At 39.9% G+C, this 21,618-nt stretch overlaps 1 long non-coding RNA gene across 1 annotated transcript; it reads left to right on the top strand.

Moving 5' to 3' along the window:
* Window positions 1–10,779: 10,779 nt before the first annotated feature.
* On the top strand, window positions 10,780–12,320 carry LOC311430075. Its single transcript, XR_014688540.1, has 3 exons — window positions 10,780–10,880; window positions 11,562–11,702; window positions 12,128–12,320. It is a non-coding gene; the product is annotated as an uncharacterized lncRNA (long non-coding RNA).
* Window positions 12,321–21,618: the final 9,298 nt, after the last annotated feature.

Raw genomic sequence — 21,618 nt, 5'->3', positions numbered from 1 at the left:
TGAATCGCGAGAGCTTTTTTTCCCCTCATAAAAGAGCAACAGTACTTAGACTGTGATATCTGAACTGGAGATCAGTTACTCGAATGTATGGGCCTTTCCTGGCTCCTGGTTCTCCCTCTCTTCCCTTTTCCCTGCGTCTAGGTATTTCCTAATATTTCTGTCCTTGGAAAGTTCTTCAGAAGAAAAGATAACTAAGTCTGTCATTTCTGCAACTTAGGCCTTAAATAACAGATACATTCTATCTAGTCTTAAGGAGCCTTCTCTGTGAAGAGGGAGTTTGTATATGATATTTCTCTTAGCTACAAGGCTCAGGAGCAGTTTGTAGCAAACTTATATCCTTTTGTGTTGGTGATTTCTAATGTATGTTGGTCGTGTCTGAACTTGAGGAAATGGACCTGAAATATCTCTGAACTGTAAGTGTATTGGGGACTGGAGGAAGCATTAGAACAGAGGAGCACAAGAAACCTTGTCACTTCTTATTTTTAGGCCTTTCCCTCTCAGTAAGTGAGAATTGAAGCTGGAAATCTTTCTTCTATACTCACAAACACTTAAATGGTACTGAAAAGCATCTCTGCTGCGAAAAATCTGCCTGTACCGAGGTAGGGTGAGACTTGAGGGCTTCTTGCTTATTTTGGAAGGTTTCTGGGATGTTATATGCCTTCCGTGCAGTACTCTGATGATGTAAAAGTGTATTGGTGCATGTGGCCATATCTGATATCCTCCCAGGGGTAGTGGGGAGGTTTACAACATCCAAAAGACTGATTTTGAAGAGAGACATTCTTCAGACTTTTTTTAATCCAAAAAATCACGACAAATGAAGCAAATCTGAGGAAACATGCATGTTCCCTGTGTGCGTAAGTCAAAGAAAAGAAGTGAGGAGGGAAAAATAGGAGAAGGCCGCATAGGAAGAGCAATGTCAATAAATACTCAGCTGTATCAGAAGAAACATAAGAAATTGTGCTGCCTACAGACAGCTGAAGAAAGAAAATACAGTGATAATAAAATGCTTGCCTTAATGCATCACCTATCTCTTCGTGACTCACCAGTCTCTCCATAGTTCACTTTCCCCTTGTGTCTTCCCCCTGTGGGCACTGCAGTCTAGATCAGTCTAGATGGTACCATTAAGAAATGTCTTCCTATGTTGGTGTTGGCCTCAAAACACACTTTAGTGGGCAAAGCTCTTAATTATGGGAGAATGAGAACAGCTGGGAACAGAAATACTCTGTGAATACATAGCTCAGAGGCTGAACTCTGTCTCAACCAAAACATTTCTAGTGAAGAACAAGTTATTCTAGTCCTCAGTGTTCAATGCAACATCAAAATTGCAATATTTTTCCTCAGGACTGTACGGGAAATTCTGAGTACTTAACTGGCAAAGGTTCTAGGCATGAAATACACAGAGTTATTTTTTAAAAAAATATTAGGTGTTACATAGTAGGTTATTGGCAGGATTTTATACATTTAGTTAGTGCCTAGATACATCTGTTTTTGTTTTTCTGCTGACTTGGTATCTGGGCTTGTAGGCTTACTGTTCTCTGAATGGAGGTCTGTAAAAAGACATTTTGCTTGCCTGGTTTTCCTGTAGGAGTGTAGATATTGTTTAAAACATTTAAATTCTGATTTCACAACTGTGAGGGCAAATACTGAAGAGCTATGTAAAAGACTTCCAAGTGTGTGTGTTGAAGCTTCCTTGTTCATCTTGAATGCATTCAAGAAAGTTCATGGATTGAGATAAGGATAATTTAATTAAAGGGGAAATGTCACTTTACGCTAGTATTAGCTTTCATGAGACTGTTATACCCTGCATCTGTAATTGCATTTTGTCATCTTTCCTGTGCATTAATGTTTCTATTTAAATGATCCTAGTACGCATTTCATGGTGAGTGGAGTGTCTGAATACTGAGGGCTCATCTGTTTCAAAAAGTGAAGCTCTTGGGGAAAGAACACTTTTTTTTTTTTTCTTTTCCCCATGTTTTAACAAGAGCAAATTCTCAAGAACTTGTCACTGAATGTTTTCTAATGTATGCATGTCTTGGAGCCTGCAATTCTTCCGTCAGCTCCTTGTTCCAGTCTCTTTGCCTAACACATCTGATCTCAGATGTGATGGAAGGGGAAGCTAGTAGCTCAGATGTTATGGAAGGGGAAGCTAGTAGCTTTTGTTTGTTTTTATGAACTCAATGAGTTTGATTTTACGTACTTACATTTATTCTTGCATGGATTTAATTCATACACACGCACGTACTCATACCAAAGTACATGTGTATGGCCACAAACGTGTCTTGTGGGTTCTTGAACAGAAGTGAGGAGTGGACTTTTGACTTGCCTTTCATGTCCTCTAGGATCAGATTCTGCCAGGGATCTTTTGATTCTGCCAGGGATCTTTTGTCTCTTTATTTTTTCTCCCTCTTTGTAAGTCAAAGGCAAAATTTCTGAATTTCAGTTCTTCTATTTCCTTGTTTCCTTATGTTTTATGGATCCAGTCCTGATCTTCATCTTCCTATTACCGTATCTTTATGTAAATGTATCCCTCTTCTTTGTGGTGTCATTTGCGTGAAAGCACACAGATGGCGCTCCTTACCAAAAAAAAAAAAAAAAAACAACAAAAAAAAACACACACACACACACACAAAAAAAAAAAGTTTTAAGGAAGTAAAAAATGACCCAAGTTTAAATAAATGCACCCTATTTTTCAAACGTATTTTGTTGTTGTTGCTTATTTTGTTTGTTTTGGGATTTTTTTTTCCCTTAGAAGCAGAATTGTGGCTTCTTACCATGCATATTTTTTTTTCTTTCCATGAGATGTTGGCAGTATTGGCATGTATCCTCTGGAGTTATGTCAGTGCTGAGACTTAAATTTTCTACTGAAGAGAATGATAATACTGTAGTTTATTTTCTTCTGGACAACTAGGCTGTGCAGTCTAGGCACAGTGTTATGGTTTAACCCTGATAGGCAGCTAAGCACCACACAGCACACTGTACGCCCCCCCCCCCACCAGCTGGATTTGGGAAGGAAGGAAGGAAGGAAGGAAGGAAATCCACCTATAACCAAAGGAAAAAAAAAAGTGATGCACAATGCAATTGCTCACTGCTCTCAGCTTCTTGTGTACTCCTAGTCATCTTGCAGGCAGGCAGCATGAGAAGTATAAGTCTGAGTCTGTGTAAGCACTGTTCATCAACAATTAAAACATGGGTGTGTTATCAAGACTATTTTCATCCTACATCCAAAACATAGCACTGTACCAGCTGCTATGCAGAAAAATAACTATTCCAACCAAACCAGGACACACAGCATCCTTAACTGTGGCCTCTGCAGTCAACATTCTCAGTGGAGCTCTGTGTTCATGATCTGGTCTTTTTCTTGCAAGGCTTTTCCCTGTACTGAAGTGTTTGCCAGTTATAAACTAGACTCCTTTCCACTGGCTTCACCAAGATGAATGTCATAAAGATGACCTGAATGGAACATAGCATGGCTTCCACTTCCCTCCCTCACCTCTATTTATCATGGTAAGCATGTATGGAGAAGGTTAAAAAGATGTAGGTGTCCTCTCTCCGCAACACACAGCAATGGCAGAGGGCAGTACAGCTAAGAGCCTTGGGCTGACCAACATCTACTGTCCAGTGAAAGGAGCCAGTTACAAAGATCATCTTCAAGACAAAAGCAGCTGAGACCTCCACACAGGAAAGCAAAACCCTGTGCTAAAACACTGACAGCAGAAGACAGCAGCAGCCAAATTGTCGTGTATGTCAGTACAGCTAGAAGAGATTGTTGTTGTCACAAAGGGGAGATAAGCAGGCTGCAGCTTGAGATAAGCACCATACTTGAACAGGGGACCTGGAGCAAGAAATTAATGCATTGTGGTTCTTCTGTCTCCATTTGAGTGTGATGCTCTGGCAAGTCTTTAAAGGTCTTGAAGTGGGTGATGGCTGAAACTTAGATACTCAACTCCCTGCTCAGGAAATACCTCTGAAAAAATGCCTTAAACTCTACAGGAAGTGCATTAAGAAGTTACTGAAAATAATGAATCAGTAACAGCACAGTATCCTCACTCTGGGCTGAGTATCTAAACCACTGAACCACCATATTATGAATAATACTTCCATTTTTCCTACTTTCTTTTTCCTGTGAAGCCTCACTGGTTGCATAATGACACAGACTTCACTTAGGAGAGAGATCCTGTCCCACTCAGTGCCTCATTGACACATGTCATTAGGAGGTCATATACGGTGAGTTTACTGTTGAAACATCATTTCAGCATCTTTCTTAAGGATGAGTTCAGTCTCTAAAATAAATAATAAATACCTGACCCACTCTTGAGAAGTCTGCTGCTTACCAGGGCTCGTATCAGAGCTGTCACCAACACAATACCAAGCATGGTACAGCCTAATGACTATTAGCCACTCTCCAGAGAGTAAGTCAGCTTAATCAGGGGCCCAACTCAAATATCTCTATGCTAATGCACTTAGCATGAGGAATAAAAAAGAGGAATTAGAGATGTACGCACATTATAGGGCTGTGGCCTCATTGACGTTACAGAGACGTGGTGGGAAGGCTCCCATGACTGGAGTGTTGGAATGGAAGGATGCAGGCTCTTCAGCAAGGACAGGCAGGGAAGATGAGGAGGGGGCATCACTTTCTATGTCAGTGAGCACCTGGAGTGCATGGAGCTCTGGTTGGGAATGAGTGAGGAGCTGACAGAGAGCTTATGGGCAAGGATTAAAGGGAAGGCAGGGACAGTGACATTACAGTGGAGGTCTGCTACAGGCCACCTGACCAGGAAGAACACGTGGCTGAGTCCCTCTGTAGACACATAGAAATAGCTCGTGTTCACAAACACTGGTTCTCATGGGGGCCTTGAATCACTCTGGTATCTGTTGGAGGGACAGCACAGCTGGGCATAGGCAATCCAGGAGATTCCTGGAATGCACTGATGGTAACTTCTTTCTCCAAGTGACAGAGGATACAATAAAGAGAGGTGCTATGTTTGACCTCATTCTCCTTGTTGAGGAGGAGTTGGTGGGGAATGTAACGGTCAAGGGCAGCCTTGGCTGCAGTGACCATGAAATCGTTGATGCTAAGGGCAGCAAGGAAGGCACACAGCGAGTTCACTACGCTGCACTTTGGGAGAGTAGACTTTGGCCTCTTCAGGGATCTTCTTGGTGGAATATCATGGGGCAAAGCCCTGGAAGGAAGAGGGGCCCAGGAAAGCTTGTTAATATTCAGGGATCACCTCCTTCAAGATCAGAAGCAATGCAGCCCAACAAAGAGGAAATCTGGCAAAAACACCAGGAGGCCTGTATGGAAGAACAAGGAGCTCCTGGCCAAATTCAAGCAGAAAAAAGAGGCCTACAGACAGTGGAAGCAAGGGCAGGTAGCCTGGGAGGCATGCAAGGATATCTTACTGAGGTTTCCACCTACAGGTAGAATCATAGAATCATAGAATATCCTGAGTTGGAAGGGACCCTTAAGGATCATCAAGTCCAACTCTTGACACTGCACAGGTCTACCCAAAAGTTCAGACCATGTGACTAAGTGCACAGTCCGATCTCTTCTTAAATTCAGACAGGTAACAAAAGGCTGTTTGCCTTGCATCTTCACATATGATATATGGGCAAGGTTTAATCCCACCTGATGAGCCATCTACCACATATTACCATCTTAAAATAATTTCCATGTTCAGACAGATTTTTTTCCTGCTATCTTTATAATACTCAACTACTATAATTTTATCCAGTATTTTATTACATTTTTCAGTAATTAATGTTTGTAAGTAATATTCAAATTTTAGTTCTTTGAAATAGTTTTTGTTGTTTCTGTCCTTTATCTAAAACTTGTTCCTTAAACAACTTTGGTTCTGAATTCATGTTGGTGATTTAGTATAATTAGTAGAATTAGTGCCCAGGTGAGGACCTGTCCTTCCATGTTTGCTAGGCCGGGGATGTAAAGATTGTTCCACTTGTTTAGCTGAATAAGAAAATGTGGACTTCATGGATAAATTATGTAACTGACTCTCTTTGCTAGGAGGAATGGGTTGTAATATTATTGTGTTGTAACAAAATGAAGTTTTGTTCTCTGCAAGGTAAATTGTTCTTATATATATATGATAGATTAAATGTAATTTTTACACTACTAAATTTATGAAAAAATAGCAGCACAACTATGGGCAGGAAAAGAGGGGAATGTGATAATCTGTTGTAGTGATGACTGAACTAAGAGTCAGACTACTTAATCTTACAGTTTGTAGAAGTTTTACCAGAGAAATGTGGGGTCAGAATGAGTAGTTCCTGCTATGAATATTTGATTTTTAATTTGGAATCATAGAATGATAATATATTCTGTAGGTTAAAAGATGTTATAGAACACAATTAACATTCTTGCAGTTGTGCCTTATAAAGACCTAAAGGTTTAGGTTACTAAAATCAGTGTGCTGAAGGTAATTCCACACTTATATACTTTTTTAATTGTTTCATTTTAGAATGATAAATATGTGAACATCCATGAAAATATGTATCACAGAATCACAGAATGGCTGAGGTTGGAAGGGATCTCTGAAGATCACCCAGTCCAAACTCCCTGCTGAGCAGGATCACCTGGAGCATGTAGCGCAGGATGGCATTCAGGTGGGGTTTGAATATCTCCAGAGACGGAGGCTCCACAATCTCTCTGGGCAACCTGTCCCAGTGCTGTCACCTCACAGTAAAGTAGTGCCCCTCATATTCAGGTGGAACTTCCTGTGCTTCAGTTTCTGCCTGCTGCCTCTTGCCTGACGCTCGGCACCACTGAAAAGAGACTGCCTTCATCCTCTTGACACTTTCCCTTTAGATATCTGTATACATTGATGAGGTCTCCCATCAGTCTTCTCTTTTCCACGCTGAACAGGCCCATTTCTCTCATCCTGTCCTCATATGACAGGTGCTCCAGTCCTCTAATCATCTTTGTATCCCTAAAGTACTAATGTAGCTTAATTGCACAGCTAAATGGTGTGATTCTAACAATGACAAACTGTATGTACAACATGGGATTTAATATCTGGGTCTCCAGAGCCATGCCATTCAGCCAGCGCAAGTTTAGTGCATCAAGTCAGGGCTAGTCTTACAGGAAAGTAATCATTGGGTTTTAGCTTTCTTCATCAGTCTTGAGTGTGTAGTGCCATACTGTCTCTGGCTTGGAGATTTCCCAAGACATATTAGTTTGCAAAGCCACATTACTTTGCAAATTTCATCTAGTAAGAATATTTAAATATGCACTCCCAACGTGCTGAAAAGACTATTGCTCACTCATCTGTTTGCTAGTGACGGTGATGACTGGATCTTGCAGTATTTGTATGTCTCATAGACCAGTTAGGAAGATCTGATCTTTCTTCCCATAAGAATGCTCTTTCTGTCTCTCCAAATTTACCACGACATTTAAATCTTTCCTCTGCTAATTTAACTGTAACTGGTGTAAAAAGGTGCGGGTAGTGAGGTTAACTTCTAACTTATGTTCATACAGTTTTTTTGAACTGTCTTATTTTTTTATGTGATCATGGAAGACTGCCAGTGAGAATGGAGTCAAAAGGTTCATGCCCCTTTTTGTTGCTAACAAGTAAAAATGATGTATGTGTCTAGTTTAGTAAAACTTTCTAACACTTCAGCTCTTTATTTGTTATAGAACATAGCACTTCAAAATAAAATGCCAATTGCTATAATAAAACACTACTTGATCAGCAGAAAATTCTTGCTTTGCATACCAAAACATACTTGCTATTTTATATTGCTCAATGGCTAATTTTATACTGCTTTCTAAGGCTAAAGAATATCCTAATTAAAATGAATAATAATGGAAGCTAGTTTTAATGTAATAGGTATTAAATCAAGTTAATTCTTTTGCTTTCTTTCATGTCCTTTATTTTGAGTCAGTAATCAATGAAGCCTTGGGATTTATTTATTTTTTTTTTCTTTATGGAACTACTAGACTCACCTTAATGCCAAACACTAAAATAATAATAATGTAGCTATTGCTTCTATTATCTAGTGGTGTTAGTTTGTGGATGGCCTACCACTGGGAGTGTCTTTCTATCAGACATCCAAACTCACATTTTCTCTCAGCTTTCTCTTTCCTTTGGCTACTACTAAGTTTGTTAAATCTTTTCAGAATCTTGATGATGGAGAGATTGCTTGCGAATGAACCAGTTTCATCTTTTTAACCCTCACTTTCACTTTTTTTCTAAATAAATCTTAACTTAGAAAGCTTTTAGAATTTCCTTTCTTATGGTTTGTTTTTAAAGAATCAGCTCCTTCCATCATAATCATTAATGTCTTTCCATCCATGTTTGCCCAATGATGCACAGACCATCTGATTGCCTTTCAGCCTAGCAGGGTATATTTTGGGCTATCACTGACCCTTGAAGTAACAGAATCAATTAGGTTGTAAAATATTCATAACTAAAACCTGGTAATGGAATATACTATAGTAACAACAGGAAATAACTAGGATTTTGCTTTTGCTGAAGTTGTGATTGGAATAAATTAAAAAAAAAAAAAAAAAAAAAAAAGACAAGCTATACTAAGTTTGGACAAAGTAACTGGAATTATTTCTAATAAAGCACTTGCTTTGCCTTATGTTCTGTTAAATGCTCAGCTGATAATTCCACGTCTTTTCATTTATCTGATGTTTCTGAACTTTCACTAGTCCTTTGAAAATAGCTATTTATTGTTTCATATTTGTCGCTTTTTGTTTGTTTGTTTGTACCCCTCTTCAACCAGTGCAAAACCTGCAAAAATCAACTTGCATCAGATAGATTTAAGCAAAATACAGACTGGCAATTCACTGCATTATTGATAAACATTCTCCTGCAGCCTTTAGCACTTGATAGCTATTATCATAGTCAAGAAGTCCTAGATGAGAGCTCAGTTTTACTTGGTCCATCTCCATCTCTCCAAACAGTATTTCAGAACACATCAGAATGCAGACAGTTTAGCATCAGTCAGGTTTTCAGAACTTTTGACAAGAAGGCTGCATCCACTAAGAAATTAAGCATGGTGTGATATATTGATTTTCAGACTCTCTGATGAGAAAGCATTTTGATCCCTCAAACATTGTCATGATACACTGCTTTACCTCAATAACATACACTGGATCACAAAAAGATAGGTAATAACATAGAATAACATAGAATAACATAATAACATAGAATAACATCCATGGATGATGGATTAAAAAGAATATGTCTAAAATGTTTTTGCCAGTTTTATTTACCAAAATATTATAAACAGTACCAAAAATATAATAGTATAAATGTACATAGTAGAAAGTGCAGTATTTTGGTTTATGGGTGGGGTTAATGCATGTTATGCATTTTAAGAATATTTTAGAAAATAAGCAAGCTTGTGTTAAAATCTGAAGATTGTGAAGAATTTTTCATAAAACTATTTTACCTCCAAAAACTTCTGAGAGAGAAATTATGTCAATTCCTAGGGAAAAAAAAAATAATCCTAGAAAAAAATAATATTAAAAAAAAACCTCTAAATGTCTAAATGTTTCAGTTTCTGTTCTACTATGGTTTGTATCAACTCCTTAATCCAAATTCACATATATTTCAGCAAGATAAAGGGGAAAAAAAAAAAAAAAAAAAAAAAAAAAGAGTACATTTTACAGGTGACTGAAAACACAGACTTGGGGAGATATTTTAACTTTATTTCCAATGCCAGTTGGGTATGCAATTGGATATTCACATTCCATGGACACAGAGAAACCTGAACCTTTTTTCTCTGGACTGCTCTAAGTGATTATGTAGCGATCTACAAGCTGAGGTCCCATGCACAGTGGGGATAAAAGGCATCCTTCTGTAAGGATGTCCCCTGGCCAGCCAAGTGCTGTGTTCCCCATGCTCCCCTGGAGTGTGGAACAAATGTGTTACAGGGATCCCAATCTGCAGGTCAGGAGGGCACCAGGTGAATCTGGAGCTGCAGCAGAGAAAGCAGAGCGGAGGTCTGGGCAGACTTGACCTGGTATGGGCAGCAGCTGCCTGACATGAAATCTTTCATGTTGCTTGGGACCACTCCTGAGGTTAGGTCTCTTTTGGGGATAAATCCTCTGAGGCTGTGTAGCTGTTTGTAGTACAGCACTGGGGTGAGCTTAATTTTCTCTGCTTTCCAGTTTCTCTTCTCTGCTGGCTTCTCCCTCTAATGCCCTGACTCATCCAGCCTGCCAAACAATTTCTTTGCTTTCTGGTTGACCAGGTCACAATGAGACTTCTGCTTGCACGGCTTTGCTCCGTGCACATGTGGTTACCCTCTCTTGTTGCAAAAGATGTTTGATTGTTTTCCCCCTCTAACTTGAAAAAATTGGGCTTTTTACCTTCAAGGCAGTCACAGATATGTGACTGCATCTGAGACAAATGTGTTTTTTCAGATGCTACCATTACTGTCCAGCAAGCTCATATATATGTATATATGAGAGTCTCACTGTCCTTTGAGACCTGAATAGTGTTCTGGTACATTCAGATCTGAACAGTGCTCAGCCCTTGAGCATTGGCTATGTGAAATTTTGCCAGTGTAGTACTCCATGTTGTGTCTCTTTGCTGGGGTCAGTATGAATTCAAAAGCTGCAGGCAATCACACAACTGGAAACCCACTTTCTGCCTTCTTGAGCTAACATGCTTGAAAGAGGCAGGCTAATATCCTTTATTTCAATTTTATTTTGTTGTTGCCATATTTCTTGAGCATGAGAGGATATGAACATGAGATATCTATTTCCCACAGAGTGGAGTGGAAGCAGAGGATGAATGACTGTGGTGAAACATCTTTAGCTGGAGGCATGGAATGAAGAGGAGGTCATGCTGCCAAAGGCAGAGAATAGAGCAGCTCTGAGCAGGGGCTCTCCAGAAACTGTGAGGTACCAGGTTTGTGCTTCCTGAGATGGGGAAGTATGGAAAGGACATCTTTCTCTTTGCCTCAAATATACCTGTAAGCCAGAGAACGGCACAAAGAAACCATATTTTTAACAAGGTGAAATGCTCAACTCACTATTTTTCAAGACGTATCTTCTGTTTAACTGATGCGCTTACTTGAATGTGGCAGTCGGGGTCTATCTGCACATCTCTTCATGCTTGTGGTTTAAGATAGGACTGGTGGTGCTTCCCTGACATGCCTCTTCCTCAAGAAAATAAGCTACCTCAACCCCCTCAGCTACTCCCAACCATGTCCACTACCACCACTGCTGCTGCTCATCTCCATCCCCTCTAGCAGCTGGTCATAACCTTGGGCAGCCCCATGGTGTAGGGGGCAAAGCTGCATGTTACACCTTCTGGTGTAAGTATGGTCCATATCTCATGTCTGTGACTCTTGCCACTCTCAAAATTCTCTGCTGCAACCCCACTTTATTTCCCAAGAAAGATGATCTTTTTCAGGGTAAAAACAGAGACCCAACTTACTGTACTGTTACTTTGCTCCCATGTTTTGTCCCCCTTTCCCTTCCCCTTTGTTAGTTAAAAACTGGGACAGCTTCCCTCCATTTTGTATGTATTTATTTATAGAGGAGTAGCCATAATCCAACCCTGCTTGGCTTCCCCTGTTTTTGACAGGCGAATGCCACCTGTCTGCCTGTCTTTTGAGAGACTTTCATCTGGTTGGAGGGGACAGCTGCTCAGAGACACATCCAAAATCCACAAAGCAGTGTTGAGCTTTAAACTAACACTGCCCAAGGCTGGCAGAACCTCACACTGGTGAGTGCAGGCAGCATTACTATGGGACACAGCCTAATGCCTTTAGGGTGAAGGGTTGCAGGAGGTCAAAGGAGGAGGTGGACTGGGATGGTGCATGTGTAACTTCGCCGGCTGGTGCAGGGCAGCAGCTGCAGTGGTGGCGGGGCAACAACCAGTGTTCATTCCTGGGGGTGGCTGTTTGCACATATGGATGGCTCTGTGGAGGGCTGTCATCCATGGCACGTGGAAAGGTGCAAAGGTGCTTGGCCCACAGTGTTGGTCATCAGTGACAGCTGAGCACAAATTTCCCCTTGAAGGATGTGAGGGTGAAAGGGGGAGAGGGAGAAAAGCAGTGGTGTGTGGAAATGAGAGGGTTTGGCACTGCCTCGTAGTATAATTTATGATCTAAATGTGTGGAGTACAATGTGTGCTTTTCAACTTTGTAGATGACATCGGGCTGGCAGCAAGAGCAGAAACATCAGAGGATATGATTAGAATTTGAAATGACCTTGATGAATTGGGAAGAATGCCCTGAAGACCTTGGAGATGATTCAATACAGAGATGTCCTGGCTTAGTGCTGAGGTGGAAATAAGGAGCTGTACAGCTCCAGGAGGGGAGCTGAGGTAAGGAGGCTCATGGAGGAGAAAGAGTATTTGAAAAAAGCTGGAAAATGAGTGTGGTGGAAGGAGAGGAGAATAAATAAATAAATAAATAAATAAATAAAAGTGAAAAAGTGATTACAGTGTTTGGTGACTCAGGATAACCTGTACTGGATTGAAGTTTGCTGCTGTGGTTAGATCTTGTCCTTTATTTAGCATTGTTTCACTCCATGAACCTTAGGAAGGTAAGTGGGGTTGATAAGGTTGTATCACAGAACCCAGTTTTACTGGGACTTTTTAATTCTCACATTATAAAAATTTGACTGGATTTGTAAAAATCAAGCATTTTTATTCTTTTTTTCCCTTGCAGCAAAGGAGAAACTTTAAGCCTACAATAACTTTTTTCATGGTAATATAATTAAAAAAAAATGAATTGAAAGTTCAAAAAATACAAAAACAGTGAGAGATTACAACATGTTTTTCGAGATAGCATGCAGGGAATGCGTGGCACTCACTGCCCAGAAGCAGATATTTGGCCAACTTGTCTGACTGGATATAAATAGATATAATTTTCTTTAGAGCTGCTGCCTAGCTAGTTAGTTTTGCATATGAATGTCTGCTAGGTTCCAAAATCAGTTTGTGAAGTTTGTCTAAGGACCATACCACCAGCAGATGCATTCATAACTGTGTAAAGTTTGTCTTGCAATGTGCTGTGTAACTTTGAGTGCTTCTGTACCAGGGGACTGAGGTATTTTGGGAATACATCATGTGCTACTTGATTACCTTGAGGTTCCTCGCTGCTGGTTGCTGAGGCAGGAAGCTGCTTTTCTAAGACACTAAGAAATCCAAGAGGGTAAAGGGATCAGCTCCAGGAGCAGAGCAAGGGGTTTGGAGGCTGTCTCTTCTTCTCAACAGTGGCCAATACAGGATGTGAAGGCATCTGGTCACAAAGTAGAAATCTGTTCTCTAGCTCCCCTTACATCACTCAATCAGCGTGGATGGAAGAACATGTCCAAGTGCTCCAGTAGTTCTGGGAGAATTTAGTCACTATTTAGCATTACAAAACCCAGAACTTTAAAGGTTTTGTTTCTGTCACCCTGTTTACAAATGACACAGTTAATAAAAGGTTTGCTGAGCAGCTAGGGCTATAAATTGGCGTGTGAAGTCAATCTGTGTTACTTTAGTTTAGTAATAAATGGAACTGTAAGTCATAAGTAATATGGCTGTGTATATCTGCTTACTTTCACTAGATTGAGATGAAAAATTTGTTTATTTCTCTCTTTTACTTTTTGACTTATATTGTTTGGCCCTGCTTCAGCAAAATTGTTTTCCTGACCTGTAAAGTATCAGATCCCCGACTTACTGCCACTTCAGCCTCACTTGCCTTTTCAATCTAGCTTACCTTATTAGTCTGTTCACTGCTAATTTTTTTTTTGCTGACTTAATGTTTTTTCTTGGCAAATCTTGTCTGGCAGCCTTTTATTTGTCAGCAAAGTTTACCCAGATGCGTTAATTGCTAGCAAAGTTTCCAGAGACCTCCAGCTGAAACTTCTCTTTTCTCAGACCAGTTGTCACATCAACCACTGCTGTAAGGGGAGGCATGAGGGGAACAACCAAATGTCCTAAATGATCAGTAATCACAGATTGTGGAGACACAAGATTAACTCACTGAAATATTTCCAATAAGCTTAGTGTTCCATAAACATAGTCATTGTTGAATAAGTTACTTCCATTTATACTTCCAAGTAGCCAAACTTTATTACTCTACAATTACAAACTCTATTTTTTACTATTTTTAGTTATATTTTTTTCTTTAGTTCCCTGTTACAAAACGTCTTAATTTTTGAAGGCCTGAGACAATGAGAGTAAGACAGAGACATTTAAATCCACCTCTGCAAAATTTTTCCACACAGCAGCTTTCTCTTACTTGTCAAGATTTAACTGGCAGAGGCATTGGGGTATTTGCCCCTTCTTTCAGGAGCTTTCAGTGTCTGATATAACAAATACCATCAGAAACAATGACAAATGACAATGCAAAGGACAAGCATTGTAACTAGCAAGGTATTTGTCACATGCCTTAAATTTCTTGTCTGTTCTCTGATGACATTTACTGGTCTAAAAATAGACAAAACCTCTTCCTACAAACCTTTTTTTGCTCCTTTTACTGGCATTTCTACCAGCCGTTACTTCTCTAACCAGTTTTTATACATTAAATCCAATTAAATGTACTGCACTTTGGCACCAGCCAGTAATTCTCAAGGGGTTATGCTCTCCTGGAGTGGTTATGAGTCTAGCAGCTCATTTAGAGAGGAGGAGATTGCAGTGACAAGTTAATCAGAACAGCAGCAGGTCAGAAGCTGAGGTGAGAAATTCTGACAAAAGCCCTCCAAAAAGTGTTCTGCATACCGTGTTTAAGGAAAATTGCAGAAGGGTGGATTTTGTTTTGTGCTGTTTTTAAATGTTACTTTCTGACCTGACCCAGTGTGGAGTTTTATGCAAACTAATCTCTGTGTACATTGACTTTCACTCGTGTCTGTGTGCCTGAAATCTCAATCTGTGGACATTCAACTATAATTTTATTTTTTTTTTGCTCCCTCCTCTACCTCAGTGGGACCTAAATACATATAAAATTACAGAATATCCTGAGTTGGAAGGGACCCACAAGGATCATCAAGTCAAACTCCTGAATCCATGCAGGACTACCTAAAAATCAAGCACTTAACAGTGTTGTCTAATCTTCTTGAATTCTGGCAGGCTCAGTGTGGTGACCACTGCCCTGGGGAGCCTGTCCCAGTACCTGACCACCCTCTGGGTGCAGAACCTTTCCCTTACCCCCAGCTGGACCGTCCCCTGTCCCAGCTCCATGCTGTTCCCTCGGGTCCTGTCGCTGTCCCCAGACAGCAGAGCTCAGCACCTGCCCCTCTGCTCCCCTCGTGAGGGAGCTGCAGGCCACCATGAGGCCTCTCCTCAGCCTGCTCTGCTCTGGGCTGAACAAACCAAAGGACTTCAGCTGCTCCTCATACATCTTCCCTCCTAGACACCACCTTAGCAGCCCTCCTTTGGATACTCTCTAACAGTTTTATGTCCTTTTTATAATGTGGTGCCCCAAACTTCACACAGTATTCAAGGTGAGGTGGCAGCATTGCAGAGCACAGCGGAACAATCACTTCCCTCTACTAGCTAGCAATGCTGTGCCTGAGGTCCTCCAGGATACTCTTGGCCCTTTTGGCTGCCAGGGCACACTGTTGACTCATATTCAGCTTGCTATCAACCAAAACCGCCAGATCCCTTTCCACAAGGCTGATCTCCAACCTCTCATCCCCAAGTCGGTGCATGTAGATACGGTTGCCCCTTCCCAGGTGCAGAATCCAGCACTTGCTCTTGTTAAAATTCACATGGTTGGTGATTGCCCAGTCCTCTAATTTGTCAAGATCTCTCTTCAAGGCCTCTCCACCCTCAAGGAAGTCAATAGCTCCTCCTAATTTAGTGTCATCAGCAAATTTACCTCACATACGCAGACAAGGCCAGTAGGTAGAGATGCAGAATAATGGCATGAAAGTGATTTGTTTTGTTTCTTTTCCCTGCTCTGTTTATGTTTAGGCAAGCTAGAAAAATCACTACTAGGTGGCTTTTCAAAAACATCTTCAAAGATTTTTACTTTGACACTGTCTTAGATAATCTTCATTCTGAGTTATTTTTATAGAAGATACATTTCTCTGGTGTTCATGTTTGGCATCTGGGTCTGAGTGAAGCTCATGTAATTAGCAATGTATTTTGTGCTGTTACCCTGGATGGAGCAAGTCAGCTCTTGAAGGAAGCTACAAGAATTCATACCATCAAGTCAATCCTGGCAAGAGAACTAGATCAGCATGTGCTCTTCTTGTGGCTGTGAATGGGACATGGGTTATTTCATTGTTTCCTTTGTTTTGGTATCCCATTAGGTAGCGTGAATGCTGGAGTCCAGAATCCTGCTTTATCAGTGTGCCATAAAACTTTCCAGAGTCCAATAGCCCTGATTCAGGCAGTTGTTATGAAGTGGGACCTGTGGAGTCCATTCTTAATGAGTAGCAGTAACTTCTGATTGTCCTTAGTTGAGGGAGATGGGAATGATTGGCTAGGATCCCTTCATTTGAGATCTGGAAATATTTTGTCATATAAGCTAAACTGCATAGCTAAAGATTTGTTCTCCTACATAACATCACAGAATCACAGAATTGAACGGGTTGGAAGGAACCTCGAAAGATCATCAGGTCCAACCCTCCTGCCAAAGCAGGTTCCTTAGAGCAGGCTGCCCTCTCTCCCTTTCTGTTTTATCTCTTTTAGAAAATAAATAGTAATACAATTTTCCTAGTTTATTTAATTGATTATTTGATTTGATAATACTGTGTCGTCAGAATGTCAGAAGAAAAGCTTTAAATATTGAAGCCTGCATTTTGACCTTTAAGTCTTTATTCTTAATGAATTTGAACTTTCTTGCAGATGACTTTAATTCACTGATGTATCTTAATGGAAAATTGATTTTTTTTCTCCCTAAAGATCACATTTACATAAAAGAAAAAAAAAAAAAAGATATTTTAAGGAAAGATTTGCTAACAAAATGAAAATGATGGCTTGTATATATGCCCTATGTTTCACAATTTGAAATCATTTTCATTAAGGAAAGGCACACGATAATGCTATGACTTTCTCACATTAAAATCTATGCTATATTGCAAGGAAGTAGGAAATTGTTACTAGACCATATCTGTTCTTGCTTTACAGAAGACCAACATTATCAGGAGCATCCTCTGTCCTTGATTTTCAAAACTAATAGGGCTGAAAGACTTATCTTCTATTTGTGTTCCAAAAACAAATACAAACAATAAAAAAATAAAGTAAAACAAAATAAAACAAAACAAAACTCTCCACCAATATAACACAAACCCAAACAACAACAAACCAACCAAATTAACCCTCAACATTTTTTATTTTTTTTCCCATGGGACTAGAAAACACAGTATATATATTTCAAAACCTAGAGCAAGACTAGGAATATAGTGTTCTCTTGAAAGCATGTCATTCCAAAGTCAATACCACTATAAATCAAAGCCACTAAAAGTCTCCTTAACTTGAGAAGAACAACGACAAATTGTTTCTGTCTAATTTGAATAGCACAGATCAGGTTTTGTTTTTCGTGCTAAATTCTGGTCGACAAGATTGGAATAGGGTTATGGTGGCCATAGCAGCATCAGGAAGCTGCTGCAAAGCCACTCTTTTTATCTGGAGTTCTGTGCAAACAGGGTTGGCTCCACTCTTCTTTCTCTGCTTGCCTCTGCTTTTGTTTTAATCTACATCAAATAGCTATGTACCATCAACTGGATATTCTAGGAGCTGAGAAATGTCATGCTCAGCCCTCTTTCTTCTCTCACAATCCCTTAATAGTGAGGCTTGGAAGAGCTAGTTTTCTTATAAGCTTGAACCACAGGGCCTTGCTGGACTGACCCTCTTCTGTTTCTTCTTCCTTTCTGATACAGAAGATGTTCTTATAATAAAGGAATTATATCAAAATGTTTAGAGATGTGTGTAAACAGATTATGAAGAGAGAGTACACTCAGGAGCTGCACGACCTTCCAAAGAATGTGAACGATGTGAAGCTGGGATAGCAGAAGTATTGTTGAGGTTGGGGAAAACAGAAAAACAGCCAAACTGGTCTTGGCAAAGACGTGCTTTTCAGAAATGTAACAGCATGGATTTGGTCCTAGTGTCATGATCGGTCAAGTACCCTTAACAGCAGCATTGGATTATACCTGAAGAATTTGCAGAACCCACAGTTTATATACATGCATATGGACATGCACATGCACATGCACAGACAAATATGTGTGTATGAATTGATGTATATCTATGTGCAAGTACACACGCAAACACACAGAGATGTTCTTATATTTATTTAGACTGTGTTGTTGAGAAGACACTAATATCTGTATTTGTCAGCACACTATGTGTTCCACAAGACAACTTCTACCACAGTGTTTAAAAGAAATAGACCAATTGATGATGAGCAACAGACTGCTTGCATGATTGTCTGTTTATATGGTGGGAAGAAATTCTCATTCATAATTAGTCATATGTGCCAAATACCACCTCAGCTTTCCTTTTTTTTTTTTTTTTTCAGTCAGTCCAGTTCTTTCTTGGTTTGATTTTATCTAGGTATTCATAGTTATTAAAGAAAAAATAAATAAATTAAAAAAAAAAAATCAAAAAAACAAAAAAATAGTCATGGGAAAATCTGAAGGAAAATGTGTTTGTGCTTTGGTGAAATGAGACTATCATGACAACTTCCTATAATAAATACAGTTGTTGGAAAGGCGATAGTGAGATTATTTCTAATTCTTGAAAAAATATTTTATCAATAATACTTGGAGAAACTATTTTATAGTGTGCTTTTTGGTAACCAGTGCTTTTGAAAACTTAACAATTTATACGTTTTTAATTTTATGAAAATTAAATGTTTTTTTCCTGACTAGTGTTGGAAAATGAAAAATAATCCATTAGTCCATCCACCTCTACCACCTCCAAGTCTGGGCCACCATAACCCTCTTGGAATTTAATAACAGAAATTGTTGAAAGACATTTTAACTTCCAGCTTTCAAAATAATATCTGAAATAGACACTAAAGTTTTGATCACTAAGTAAATGTGATTTTAAAAAGAAATGGTTTACCTTTGAACTGAAATTCAGCTCTGGCTATTTTTTCTGTTAAATTAGTTTTGCATTACATTCATTGTCATTGTGTAGCATGTCACTATTTACAGTATGCTTGCACCTTGCTACCCTCCTGTTGTACTTACTTGTAATGGCAGTCAATATTAAAACACCACTGTTCTTCTTTCCCCCCCCCAAAAAAAAAATTAAAAACTACTAACAATTATAAGGAAATCAGCCCTCTTTCCCTGATTTCCAACACTCCGTGTGTGTGTGTGTGTGTCTAAATGCATTCATATGTTCCTTCATGAATACATAAATGTCAAATGTTTTGACCAGTCCTGCCTTAAGACACAGGTATAATAGATGTATTATTATACACATATGTATGTAAGAATATATACACGTATATATTTCTGAGTAAAAGGTTCTTAAAAATGAGATTGTTGCAAGGAAGTGCAGTCACTGATTAACATGGGAGTGGTGAACCACAGAAAAATAACATTTTGTTCTCAGTGCTGAGGTTGACTGATTCTGCTGTGCTTCTGCTGAGCCCTGGAAGAAGGTCAGATTTTCCTATGATGAATCTTCCTGAAGTGTTGGGGAACAGATCAAGACGCAGTAGGACAGCTAAAGGAGATGTGTATGGAACTGGTGTTAGCTTGTGCTGTGCATACATGTATACATTTAAAAACACAATTGCCGCAGCAGCTAAGGGAATGGAAATGTATTGATTTCAGGCTCTTCCAAAGCAGGTAGATGGAAACATTTACTAGACTAAAACCTTAAGCACAGTTTTGTTATTGTTGTTGTGTTTTTTGTTTGTTTGTTTTTCTTTTCTGAAGGTTTCATAGCAGAGACCTCTGAGGGACATGGCATTCTCTTTATCTATAAACATACTGACAGAGTTTCTGACCTCAAACCTTGAGACAGGATATAGAATTATAGAATCATAAAGGTTGGAAAAGACCCCCAAGATCATCTGGTCCAACCATCCCCCTACTATCAATATCACCCACTAAACCATGTACCTAAGCACCATGTGCAACCTTTTCTTAAACACCCCCATGGACGGCAACTTTACCACCTCCCTGGGCAACACTTTTCAATGCCTGACTACTCCTTCTGAGAAGAAACGTCTCCTAATTTCCAAACTAAACCTCCCCTGGCTCAACTTGAGGCCATTCCCTCTAGTCCTATTGCTGGTTATCTGCGAGAAGAGGCAGATCTCCAGCTCACCATAACTCCCTTTCAGATAGGGTCTCCCCTGAGCCTCCTCTTCTCCAGACTAAACAACCTTAGTTCCCTCAGCCACAGGGAATTCCGCTCTGCTGGATCATGTTCAGTTGAGCATTGACCAACACCCCCAGATCCTTTTCCTCTGCACAGCTTTCCAGCCACTCCCCGCCCCCCCCCCCCCAAGGTCTGTAGCACTGCATGGGGTTGTTGTGGCCAAAGTGCAGGACCTGGCACTTAGCCATGTTGAACCTCATCCCATTGGCCTCTGCCCATTGATCCATTCTGTTCAGGTCCCTCTGCAGGGCCTTCCTACCCTCTGGCAGATCAACACTTCACCCAACTTGGTGTCATCTGAACACTTACTGAGGGTGCAGTCAATTTTCTCACCCAAATCATCAATAAAGATGTTAAAGAGAATTGTCTCCAGCAACCACCCCTGGGAAAACGCCACTCATGACCAGTGGCCAGCTGGATTTAACTTCATAAACTACCATTTCCTTTGGTAGCTGGAGAATTTTGACTATTGAAGTTGCCAACCATGAAGATTTTTTTCAGAAAGAAATACTTTTTTTTTTTTTTTTTTTTCCAGAACAGGAAAGAGTAAGAACTTTTTTCAAACAGTTCTGAACATACATGTACAGCTAAATAGCTCTAAACAGCTCTAAATAAACAAAACAACTTTCTAGCTACTCCTGCTAGAAATCACCTTGTCAAGGTGGTTTCCTTATCTATCTTACTGTGCCATTGCTTCTAAAACAGCCTTGAAGACATTTTGAAGTACACTCAAGTATTTGTCTGAGTGTATGAATGGTTTTGGCAATCCCAAGAACTGGTAGATTAAGAGTTTGCTCAACAGCCTGAAGTAGTATTATGTACACTTTTTGGAAATGCCTATAAAGTAATATTAAAGAAAAAGCATACTGTATTTCTATAGACTTTTAAACCTTACAAATGATGTTAACACCAAATGTAAAATAAAGCCCTTACCTTGTAAAGCTAAGAATTTGGGGAATATTCTCAGATGGAAATAGTAAATTGTTCCAGATATTGTTTGGGTTGTTACCAATTTTTCCTTGCTGAAGACCTGTCCCTACCACCTTCTGTAGGGCACGTAGCTGAGATGCTCCTGTCCTGGTTATGAGTGTCTGAATTAAAGTCTCACCATCATTACTTTTAAAAGCTGGGATTTTTCCTTTGCTTATTTCCTATCCTGGCCTGTGCAGGAGGTTCTCATGCTGGCAGCTTCTTGTAGGTGTAGGTGGCGATGTGATTCCACAGAGGATGGGACCCAGGCAGCAGCATGGTATAAATCTGGTACAGATCTGGCTCAGATGCAGCCTGTGCTTAACTGCGATGGCCAGCAAGTAACCAGCTCCTTTAGCAACTAACATAAACTGATGCAAAATAACCACAG

The sequence above is a fragment of the Aythya ferina genome (assembly GCF_964211825.1).
Source record: "Aythya ferina genome assembly, chromosome: 1".
NCBI lineage: Eukaryota > Metazoa > Chordata > Aves > Anseriformes > Anatidae > Aythya > Aythya ferina.
The sequence above is the reverse complement of the archived record's forward strand: the minus strand, read 5'-3'. Positions and strand labels throughout refer to the sequence as shown.